Here is a 12,842-nt window from a genome sequence, read left to right on the forward strand (position 1 = left end):
TATCCAGAGAGTCTAGGGAGCCTGAGGTGGAAAATTCCATTGTGGTGATTAAGAACAAGAACGCTGGAGCCAAACTATGCTGCCACTTAAGGAAAGGGTGGCCTTGGGCATGATACCCTCAGTTTCCTTATCTGTCTAATAGGGATAATAACAGTGCCTACTTTATAAAGTGATCGTGAGGATGAAACAGATCACTGCTTATAAAACACTAGAACATTCCCAAGCACACGGTAAGTGCTATGAGTGTCGGCTCCAACATTTCCTGTCTATGTAGCCCTACATATAACATTGAACTTGATCCTCAGGTTTCTAATCTGTAAAGTACAATCAAAAACATCTACCTTTAAGGATTACTTGGAAGAATAGGGATACTATCTACAGTGGACCTATCGCAGTGACAGCCAAATTTAAAACACTGAAACTGAATGGTAGCGCCGAAGATGGGCATTTGGGGCATGTGATCTTTCTAATTAAGACTCTACCATTTGGGGGACACCTGGGTGGCTCAGTCGGTTAAGCATCCAACTCTTGATTTCCACTCAGGCCTGGGTTAGAGCTCCGAGGTGGGCTCCGCCCTCAGCGGGGAGTCTGCTTGGGGATTTCTCACCCTCTGCCCCTCCCCCTGCTCATATCGTTCTCTCTCTCTCTTTCTCTCTCTCTCAAATAAATAAATCTTGGGGGGAAAAAAAAGAGTCTACCATTTGGGGTCCATAGAAACTGAGGAAACTGGCAAAACTTTTCAGAGTGTTCGATTGAATGTGTCCCCACCAAATTCACATGTTGAACCTAATCCCCCCAAGTGGTGGTATTTGGAAGCAGGGCTTCGGAATGTGGTAAGGTTGTGAAGGTGGAGCTCCCCTGAATGGGATTTGTGCCCTTACAAAGGAGACCCCAGAGAGCTCTCTCACCTTCTCCCCCCATTTGAGAACACGGTAAAAAGATGGCCATCTGTGAAACAGAAGCGAGGTCTCACCAAATACCCAATCTGCCAGCAACTTTATCTTGGACTTTCCAGCCTCTGGAACTGTAAGAAATAAATTTCTGTTGTTTATAGGCCACCCAGTCCTCGGTACCTTTGTTATAGCAGCCTGAATGGGCTAAGACAATGTGTGTGTGACCAAAGTGAAGACCCAATAATATGTAAAGCTGTCCAGGAATGAGTAAGGAACTACCTGCCTACTGCTCATCCTCCTAATTTCCTCCACCTGGGCCCTTGATCGCCACCTGCAGGTTCAGCCCCACCCTGGGCTCTGGGATAACCAGGGCCTTAGTCAGTGTTTGGTGACTCAACACCAAGTCAGCCCCATTCAGGGACCTGCTCGCCCCACATGTCCTATTCAGAAACTGGGTGCTTGCCTTATGCCTCATATATTCACTCACCAAATACTTTTTCGAGTGTCTCCTATGTGCTAAGCAGAGGGCTTCCTGAAAGACAATAGAGCAGTGAGCAAGATAGACATACAGTTCCTAAGAACAAGATTTCCCCTTACCCCTCACTGGATCGGTCCTTTCCCTGAGTACCTGCCTTGCTAAAATACCAAATACTCCACTTCCTCCAAGACTGAGTCCCAGACTTGCTCTCCCCGGTTCTTCTAGGAGTGAGGTCCTCTGATACTTAGTCCTGCCAACATCTCCTGCAGATGCTGTAACTATGTGGGTCTCCACATACCGCTGCTCCCAGGCTTGCCCTGTTGGACCTCATCGATGCTGACCTTCCACATGCCTGTCTGCTCTCTCATTGGTGGCTCCCAGGTCCCTCCACACCTGATTGGAGCCTTCTCTGTGACAGAGCATCTCTTTGGGTGCTTTAGTGACAATCCTTTATTCCTTAGCATGACAGGCCTCACCAGCCCGCGTGGAAACAAGCCCAAGCTAAATGCAAGAATGGAAACTATAAAAGGAACTCTGGCTTTGTTCATTCACCTTTTTTGATCATGGGATAGTCCTTATGTTTTGTGACTCACACTGAAATGCCTTGAGTGTGCTCTTCCCTGGGCAGTTTCCCCTGATTCATTGGCCACATACTTTTTCCCCTGGGGAGTAAGTAATTCACTGGATCACCCTCCATATTTGCTGAAATATTTCTGAGTTTGGATAAGTTACCTGGGAAAGGCCAAATGGAGGTGTGACACAAGTAAGTTTTCTATCAAATGAAAGCATTAAAAAAATAAAACAAGTGGAGCATTCCTCTGGTATTGTGGCTATGGTACATTCAGATCACATGAAAATATAAATCTTGTTCCCTGAAAGCAAATGCAGTTGAAAAGATAATTAATTTCCCTAGGACTTTTTCAGGTTGATTTTCAAGAAGGACCAGGAACTGTAGCCCTCAGTGGAGGTATGATTTTAGTAACAAAAAGAATACTTACCTAGCAATACCTAGCACGACAATGCTACCATTCCAGATGAAGGAGCATGCTCCAACATACAGTCAAATAATATTTTAACTTTTTTACAGTTGATATTATTTAACGTGTTTAACATCTGCTAACTTAAGCATTGTGGTTAGTATCACAGACTTTAGAGACAAGCCAATCTCCAGGAGAGGTTTTGTCAGCTTCTAGATCTGTGACCTTAACCCTCAGTTATTTTATCTGTAAAATGGGATAATGATACTTCTTGGCGAAGATTAAATGTGAGAAAGCAAATAAAACATTTAGTTCAATACTGAGCATGCAGTGAGTGTGCTCTAAGGGTGTATAAAATATATGGATACAGGGCCCTGAGTCTCAGAAGATGATAATCCAGACTCTCCATTTGATCGACAACTGAGCAATCTTAATCAAACCCCTCACTATCCTATAGAGGGAGATTCTCTACCTTCAAAACAGAAATAAAATAGCTTTAAAATTTATAAAGAATCTGGCAATATTTTCTTCATTCTGTGCACAGTTTTCAAGAGATTTGAAGTGTGAGGCCCATTCAGTTTCCTCTTCCCGGGTGCTGCTGAAACCCTCCTTGGATAGGCAGGGCAGCCATAACCTGTTAAACTCTCACATCCAACAAGGATGCCATTCATGCCCCTGGTGGCACTTCCAGTCTCCTTGTTGCACCTGTCACCGATGTGAGTAGGGCATAGGGAAGAGTGGCAAAGAGAGGAAAATAGTTTCTATTTCAGGGTAGAGCCAAGTATGAGTCACAATCTTGGAGATTTCAGATTATTGAGAGACTGATTTGTCTTCTTGGGTTAGTCACATACACTTCAGGATACAGCAGTAAAGTGTGCGTTTGTCACACATTATACACATTATGTTCTTTGAGCATGGCTAAAGGCCAGGTTCTATACATTATCTTCATTTAATTCTTACCATGACTCTTTGAGATAAGTACTGTTTTTATCCCTCTTCATAGTATCTCCACTTTATCTTTTTAAAGATTTATTTATTTATTTTAAAGAGAGAGAACACATGAACGCATGCGTGGGGTAAGGGGCAGAAGGAGAGGGAGAGAATCTTCAAGCAGTCTCCACACGGAGCACAGAGCCAGACTTGGCTCTTGATCTCACATCCCATAACATCGTGACTGAGTCGAAACCAGGAGTCAGTCGCTCAACCAACTGAGCCATCCGGGTGTCCTTATCTCCATTTTATAATATCTGTATGTGCAAACTTCTACCGAGGAACACAAAGATAGTTAAATGAAAATGAGATATATCATATTCTCTTTTTTTAAAGATTTATTTATTTATTTATTTGAGAGAAAGAGATTGAGCATGCAGGGGGAGGATCAGAGGGAGAAGGAGAGAGAGAATCTTAAGCAGGCTTCATGCCCAGTGCAGAGCCCGACTAGGGGCTCGATCTCACAACCCAGAGATCATGACCTGAGCTGAAATCAAGATTTGGACACTTAACCAACTGAGCCACCCAGGCACCCCGAGGCATATCATATTCTTGAATAAAAACGTTCAACATCATAAATATATAGTCTTCCTTAAAAATTATAAATTTAATGCACTCCCCCAAAAAATACTGGTCAATTTTTTGGGGGGGAGGGAACTAGATAAGGGAATTTTTCATATGAAAAAGTAAACAAGCAAGATAAGCCAGGAAATGTCTTGAAAAAATTAGATGATACTTTATCAGATTTGAAAGTATATTTTAACATTCAAATTATCAAAAACAATGTTTTCTTTGCATAAGAACAGATTAAAAAATCAGTAGAACAGTGCAGAAAGCCTAACAATATATTAAAATATGCACAGAAATTCAGAATATTATAAATTCAGTGGGAGATGGATGTATTATTCAATAAATGGCATTGGAACAACTAGGTGGCCATCTGGAAAAAAGAGAAGAGAAGAGAAGAGAAGAGAAGAGAAGAGAAGAGAAGAGAAGAGAAGAGAAGAGAAGAGAAGAGAAGAGAAAGGGGAAGGGGAAGGGGAAGGGGAAGGGAAGGGAAGGAAAGGAAAGGAAAGGAAAGGAAAGGAAAGGAAAGGAAAGGAAAGGAAAGGAAAGGAAAGGAAAGGAAAGGAAAGGAAAGGAAAGGAAAGGAAGGGAAAAGAAAAAAATTTGGAGATTTTAACTTTTTTATTTCAGACTGAGAAAGAACTTTTCATAGATGATAAAAACCCAGAAGCCATCAAACAGTTCCTAAAAATTCTGCTTGAAAAACTAAACAAAGTTAAAAGACAAAAATATATGGGTTTGTGTTCGTGTGTGTGTGTGTGTGTGTGACCTTCATATCATTTCCAAGGAACTCAGGGATCCCTGGGTACAGGGAGATTTTGGTCAAATGTACTAACTTGTAGTTATAAGGTTAATAAGTTCTGGGGATCTAATGATTAGCATGGTGACCAATGGGGCCAGGAGGTAAGGAAAATTAGATTATGGTCAAAAAGTTCAAAGCTGCAATTATATAGGATGAATTGGTCTAGAGATCTAATGTACAACATGATGACCATAGTTTATAATACTGTATCACATACTGGAAATTTGCTAAAAGAGTAGATTTCAGGTGCTCTCACCACACACACACACACACACACACAAATGGTAAATATGTGAGGAGATGGGTATGTCAACTGTAGTAAACATTTTACTATGTAGATGTATACCAAAACATCATGTTGTATACCTTAACTGTATATAATTTTTATGTTTTTAAAATGCAAATTGTGATGTGGACAAGAAATCAGGTCACTTACATTAAAATAACTGATTCTGGGGCGCCTGGGTGGCTCAGTTGGTTAAGCGACTGCCTTCAGCTCAGGTCATGATCCTAGAGCCCCTGGATCGAGTCCCACATCAGGCTCCCTGCTCGGCAGGGAGTCTGCTTTGCCCTCTGACCCTATCCCCTCTCCTGTGTTCTTTCATTCTCTCTCTCTCAAATAAATAAATAAAATCTTTAAAAAAAAAAGTAATTGATTCTGATAAGAATACATTCAGTGAATTAAAAATAAGCATATATGACCTAAAATTGGTTTGCTTTGCTATTTTTTTAATGGACCCCAAAATTCAAATGTTTAATGAAAAATGATAATACTTTATTGGATACTTGAAATTTGCTAAGAGTGCATCTTAAGTGTTCTCCCCACACACATACAATATGGTAACTATGTGAGACAATGGGTGTGTTGATTAGATTGGTATGTTAATCTTTGCACAATGTGTACATATATCAAATCACCACATTGTATACCTTAAATGTATACAATTTTTATTTGTCAATTATTCTTCAATAAAGCTGGGGGAAATGTTTATTTATTTATTTATTTACTTATTTATTAAAGATTTTATTTATTTATTCATGAGAGACAGAGAGAGAGGCAGAGGTAGAGGGAGAAGCAGGCTCCCCACTGAGCAAGGAGCCCAACGTGGGGCTTGATCCCAGGACCCTGGGATCACGACCTGAGCCGAAGGAAGCCACTTAACTGACTGAGCCACCCAGGAAAATGTTTATTTAAAGAACTAAAATACTGTCATAAAGAAAAAAGAAGAAAAGAAAAAGAATCATCGGTCTTCACAGTTTCTAAAGCCCCATCACATGCTAACATTCCATAGTTCTATAATTCTATATTTATAAAAAAAAGAAGTAAATGCATAAAGGAATTCCTGAACTCCCTTGCAATATAAAGGTGATACTTACCCAATAATATGGAAAATAATCATGGAATGCCTTGTATGATTAATGCCAAGCAAACCTTGGAAAAAAAGGATTTGCCCTGTCACTAAAATGAACAAATAATAATAATTCACATTACCATGTGTCAATCACTGCTCAAAGCACATCACATGTATCAATTTATTTAATCCTCCTAATAACCCTGGGTCCTAATATCAGCTCCATTTTTCAAACAGAACTAAAAGCAGAGAACTGAAGTAACTTGCCCAAGTTCAGTTAGCTAGTAAGTGGCAGAGCTGAGCTTTGAACCTAGCAATGTGATTTAGACCCTGTAGTCAGATTTCTGTATTAAATGTAGCCCGCTGGAGTCGTAATCCAAATACAATTTTCTTGATAGAAGCATAGAAGGATAACATGTTAGAGTTGGAATGACTCTGGGGGACCAGTGTATTCCAAATCTTTCGTTTGATAAATAAAACCAATTTAAAGAAGAAAAATAATATCTTGGCTCAGCTGAAAGTTCTACTAATTTCCTTGAAGTTTTTCAAAATGATTTCTATCAGAATTTTCAGCTTAAAGAACTCACATTGCTTTTAAAAAAGTAAAACAAGTATTAACTCAGAAAACATCAGAAAAATAGAAGCTTTAAAACTTAGAATAAATGATTATTAACTTAGGAGACTGTTTACATTTTGTCCTGGTAAGTTTTCCATTCAAATCATCTGATTTAGCTCTAGAAGGCACTTTGAAAACAAGAGTTCTGCATGGATAGTTCAATTATCAAAAAAAAAACAAAACTAAACTAAACTAAAACCACCAAACCAAAAAAAAAAAAAAAAAAAACCTACACACAAAAACAAAAACAAAAAAACCCTCCCATAGTTAGGGAATAAGACATAACAGGTTGTACGTTTCTGAGCGATTATTGTTAAAATGCCCAGGGCCAAGAATTTTTCAACCACCCAAGCAGTACAGTAATTTTCCTGAAGTTCAAAGCCAGGAATGTACATATGAATTAAGTTCTTTCATTATAAAAAAAATTATGTTTAATCTCATTTGCTCAAGTTTGGGTGTCGGGCATCATTGAGACCCAACCAAATGATAAGTGTTCCATTCAGCCTGAGAAGCCAAGAACCAACCATGAGAGCCTGAAGAATCAAGGCATTTCTTCTTAAGCATTTATTTCAGAGCTGAGATGTAATGAGTTGAGTTCTGGGGAGTACTTCTTTAAGATACCATGAAAGTCACTTGTTTTGGTAGAAAATTACATTTCATTCTGGAGATGAAGTACGATGCCTGTTTAATTGTTTTCTCTAGAGAACTGAACATGTCTCAAGACAGAGTCAGCAGATTTATTTCAAGTGTGGAAAACCCAGGCAACCCCAGGCACTTGTTTTTCTAAGTGTTTCAGCCCCAAATAATCAATATTACAAAGTACCTCTTTGGGGATTGACATGCATTGAATTCCTTCACCTGTCACCACCCATGTTTGGATCTCAGGCTCCTTGGAGTTTGGGCCCTTGACAGCTGTGCGATGAAGTGCTAAGACAGGCTGCTTCCAGTAACCCGGTTCCTCTACTGGCCTCTTTAGAACTTTAGCATTGACCATGAAATTATATTCCTTTAAACTTCTCTTGAAGATCAGCAAGAAACTGAGAGTTAGTCCTTTAAGAGACTCTGTTCGGTGATGGGTACCTATTCTAACTTTGGGGAGGAATTTGGCATTGTCTAAGCCTTCACTGTCAAGGCATGGTCTGTATCTCCATAACACATTTAAACAGCTTTATCTCTATGTGGGGACCTTTCCTTTAAGGTCCCAAAAGTCCACCGGTTTCTGCTTTACCAGAGACAACCAGAGAGCAATTATCTCTCTAATGATGAGCCCTTGCTTCTCTTAGAATATTTTCATGTGCTTTTGTTCTGTGTTTTTCTCTTTTACCTTCAATACAAAAATCATAATGTATCTTTTAAAGATATTTTATTTAACTAACAGGAATCCAAATTTAAGTTAAGTTGAGCTTCTCGCTGAGCTGGAAACACAATACCACAGTGGTGAATTTTGCTGGTTGTTGCTGATGAAGTTCAGAACATGCCACCCCAAAAATTTGCACTTTGGTATATTGAATCTTTCGAGCTAAAGGCACTTGAAAAACAGAACATGCAGGAATAGGTTTTCTCCGAACTTCCCTTACCCACCTAAGGCCAGGTCCTCCAAACTGACTCAATTGTCATATATCCCCTACCCAGGAGCTTCATTAACCAGAGATTGACTCATCAGAGAAGTGACTAGACATTGACACCACGCCCAAACTTTGTCACAAACCATCACCTCTCTTATCTGTTCTTCTAAGGGCCCATTCATTTTCCCTAAAAACCATTTACTTTCCCCTATAATGCCTACATCTCTCCCTCCCGTCCCCTACATAAACTGTCAAACCTCACCACTGTTTGGGGTACAATACACGGTTTTCCTACGACGCCCTCATGAACATAATATTAAAAATTAACAAATTTGTATACATTTTCTTCTGTTAATCTGCCTGCTGTCAGTTTATTTCATAGACCCAGCTACAGAATCTAGGAGAGAAGAGGAAAAGTCTTTCCTTCCCCACACAGAGCAGAAGGAGGAACGTGATGACATCGATGAATGTAGCCCATTGTCAGTGAGTAAAAGAAGGGACGTGTGTACATATAATATTATGAAGTTGATTCTCCCACATTATTAAGTCTATGAGGTGTCTTATAACTATGGACTCCCACACGGAAATATAACAGCTTCTTCTCCAGCCTGCTAGGGTCCTTAGAATTTCCGCCATTAAAGCTCTAGGAAGTTCCAGTCTCAATAGGAATGTTTCCCAAGAAATATAGCACAATAAGAATTGAAATCTTTTTTTTGGAAAATGAACATGATTTACCTTACTAGATTAGCCAGGCCCAGAAAACAGGCCCCTCAAAAAGTGAAAGCCAAAATCCTTTTTTATGGAGATGGGGGTGGTGGGTGGAGGGGTGGGATGGGAGAGGAGGCAAGATTGGCAAGGAGACAAAAATTATGGGCATCCCAAACTGGACTGAGGGAGTTCAGGCACAAACGAAGAGAAAAGGGGAGTATCAAAGGCCAATTTTCACAATGGCCACACTCTTCCAAATAAAAACAAATGCATTCCAGTTAACAGCTTGCTTACTGCTGAGCCCAACACTGCGTATTGTTTGGTTTCTAGCAGCACTCACTTCAGATCTGTCATTGTTCATATTTGGTCACCTACAGCAGCCTCCATAGAAACAGAAATGAAACCAAGAATTGAACATTTATTTATAACGTAAAATAAAATTATTTTGCCAAGTGTCGCAGCCAAGTATTGACAGGAAATTCAGCCAGAATTCACGGGGAAATGAATTTTCTGACAAGTTTTAGATTTCAGCATCCCATATTTTCAGGCAAAATGGACGTAAGAGGAGCTGTTCTTGGCAGGAGACCAATTCCCTTCCTTCCACTGGAAGGTCTTTGTTCCTGTTACTAGTGACTCATTGGATTACCTCAGTTACGTCCCTTTACCACGGTGGGTCTTTGTTTCTCCACAGCCCCAGATAATACCTACAAAAGATCTGAGGTTCCTAGATAAGCAGTATTTCAGGAGAAGTTGGCATTCGTAGCTAATGAAATCTATGACAGCATTTATCGCAGTTCTCCTTGCAGTTAGAGCCCACAGAGAGCTTGTGTTGCTTCTTAGCACTAGCCTTTGAGAGTACCAACACCACTAGGAATCTCAAAGCCCAGCCAAGGGTTATTAAAGTTTGAAGCAGGCTTCAAAGCTACCCTGCAATAACTAAACTGCCATACTTACAAAAGGCTATTTCAAAATAAGTTTAATAGGGACCTTCCTTCGCAACAGAGCACATGCTGGGGGCTAAAAGGAAGAATGGTACGACAGATACGAGATGTCCGATTTTAGTTTGACCCGTGGTTGCCGTGCCCTGGAATTCCATACACTCTCAGAAAAACACACGGCTGTATCTCGATTAGGAAAGACTCATGAACTACAGTTAGTGCTGAGTCGGATTCAGGTCCCCTTCCCAACTGTCATATCTGCCTCTCCGTAATCTGGCTTCTCCTGCTCCCTGCCCTCACCCCCAACCCACTCACTCGAGATGCACATCTTTTTCATTACGTGGTATACCCATACAGGCTGCCCACACAGTCCTCCAGACGCACTCCAAGAGGTCATGTGTGCTCACTTTATGTGGTGTGTGACATGTGAACGTTGGCACCACAGTGAAAATGGCACATAATTCAGGAATTCTCCGAAACACTCCATATAATCAGAATTCAATTTTCCTCTCATAAGAAAACAGGTTTTTTTCCTCCTATGTGTCCACTAGATGTTAATAAGCACAGCTTCCTCTTTGCAGAATTCCGTTCATCTTGCTAAAGATTATCACGGAAATTAGAGTGCCTTGCTGGGCTTTGGGGTACTCTGTCTGTCTCTCTTTGGTTTCAATGCATTCCACCAATCTCCCCAAATTTTATATTTCCTTTCCCATACGCCCATACGAGTCTCTCTGTTCCTTGTCCACTCTTCCCTCTGATTTACCACCGAGAAAATCCTTATTGGTTTTGCCCACATGTTAAGTTTTAGAAAGGGAAACGTGTATGGCCAGAGCCTTGTCTTAGAAGACAGAAAAGGACAGTAAACACTAGGAGAGGACAGGATTGAGGATGCCTCCTCAACAAAACAGTTGCTCCAGCAGAAGAGCTGTGGGAAAATGCAGAGAGAGCAAAACCGAGGGTTGCAGACCACTCCTGCATCTGACCGCTATTAACTCGTCACAAATCTGGCAGGCAAGATGGTATAGCAGCGACCTTGGGACACTCGGAAGTGGCAGAGGTGTTCATGGTCTTTCAGGCTTGTTACTCCTGCTATTGCATTCCCAGCTCATCAAACCAAGCAGCAGATGTAAACCCAGAGGGGCAATGGAAGCTACAGGAGGGGCTGGGGGGCCAGAGCCAGACAGGAGACAGAGAAGGCAAATTCTGTTTCCAAAGGAGCACAAGAGGAGAGTGGTCTGAGGCTGTTCGTTCACATACACCATCTTTTATCATCTCAATTAGACCAGAAAGTTTCCTGAGGATGGAACCAAGGCCTCTCTGACTCCCAAACCCACATTCTGCCCCTGTCCAGCATCCACATTTGACTAAGTGAGTGTCGTGTGTTTGTGAGGCTGGGGGCCAGGGTAGAAACAGGAGCATTGAGATTCTAAATCTTGGAGGATCTTTTCTGAAAGTAATAGTTAAGACTTAACAGCATTTACCTTGCTTGGAGTGAACAGGCCCAGTTCCAATCACAGTTCTGCCTCTGACTATGTAGGCTTTGGGCAAATGGCTTAAGCTTCTTACACTTCAATTTCTTCAGCTTCAAAGTGGAGCTGTTTTGAGGTTTAAATGGCAGAGTGCATTTCAAACACTTAGCCTGGGAGTGGCATATAGTAAGGACTTAATAAACATTATTATTATCACATTCACTATCCATTGTTTGAGAGTTGGCAGCCATATATACTTGTGAATGAGAAGCTTATACCAGCAGGGATAAGAAGAAATACCAGGAGGTCTGGAGTTGTCAGAAGTCCCAGCTATCGGTTTCATGGCCAGCACCGGCCTTGGAAACTTGACCACTTCCGACTCTCTGCTCTAAGTCTCGCTTTGCCAAAAAAGTGCCACCCTCCACCCAGCCCCCATCCCAGTCTCTGCGGGTCCCTACTGGAGAGGGAAGAATATTTTGCTAATTCAAAACTGAGGTACATGGCCTGACAAGTATAGTTAAGTCTAGAAGGGGACAATGCACAGAGTATTTCAATCTGGTTCTAGTTTAGCTATTCTGAGAAATGGGCCTAGGGGGCCTGCTAGATAGTAAAAGGGCCTGCCTGTCCCTCTGCAATTCATGCACCTCTACTGCCCAGGTGGCTGACACCTATTTCCACAGGACGTCCTTTGGGTAAAGATAGTGGGTTACCGCACTATTTAATAGGGGGTGGGGATGGCGGGTGGGTAAGGAGTATGATCAGCCTTTGGCACCTTGGAGTGAACCAATTGTCAGGTCATCTAAAAGAACTCCTAGGGGCACCTGGGTGGCTCAGTCGGTTAAGCGTCTGCCTTCGGCCCAGGTCAGGATCTCAGGGTCCTGGGATGGAGCCCCACATCTGGCTCTCTGCTCAGTGAGGAGCCTGCTTCTCCCTCTCCCTCTGCCTGCCTCTCTCTCTCTCTTTCTCTCTGTCAAATAAATAAATAAAATCTTTCTTAAAAAACTAAAAAATAAATAAAAGAACTCCTAATAGGGTCTTAGGGAGACATGGCAAGGAGAGTAATGGACTAGATTTCTAAACTGAAATGCTACCGGAACATGGTGTCACCTGGGCGCCTAGTATGCAGAAATGGAGAAGGGGAAATCAATTAAGTGCAGGACAGGGTTGATAGTTGCTCTGATTCTTAACTGGGCCCCTGTCCCAGCCCCTACCCCACAGTCAGACTTCAAAACCTAAGACTGGTTTTGCCCCTGCAAACTTCAAGGCTGCGGAGCCTCAGGATGTCACCTCCACCAGCCTGGGTTCTGGGTGGCAGGAACACAGGGGTGGGGACCGAGGGCCGTGACCGCTTTTTTTTTTCTCGAAATCCCCACCAGGGCCCAGAGTAGTACGCTCCCCTAAGAGTTCATCACGTGCACAGCCCCAGCTTCTCAAACCCGACCCCAAGCCTGTGGTCCCGGACGCCCGGGTGGTTTTTAGGGTTTTCT

The sequence above is a fragment of the Mirounga angustirostris genome, unplaced genomic scaffold (genome assembly GCF_029215605.1).
Source record: "Mirounga angustirostris isolate CCGP_5_RB_7025 unplaced genomic scaffold, mMirAng1.0.hap1 SCAF_8, whole genome shotgun sequence".
NCBI classification, from domain to species: Eukaryota; Metazoa; Chordata; class Mammalia; order Carnivora; family Phocidae; genus Mirounga; species Mirounga angustirostris.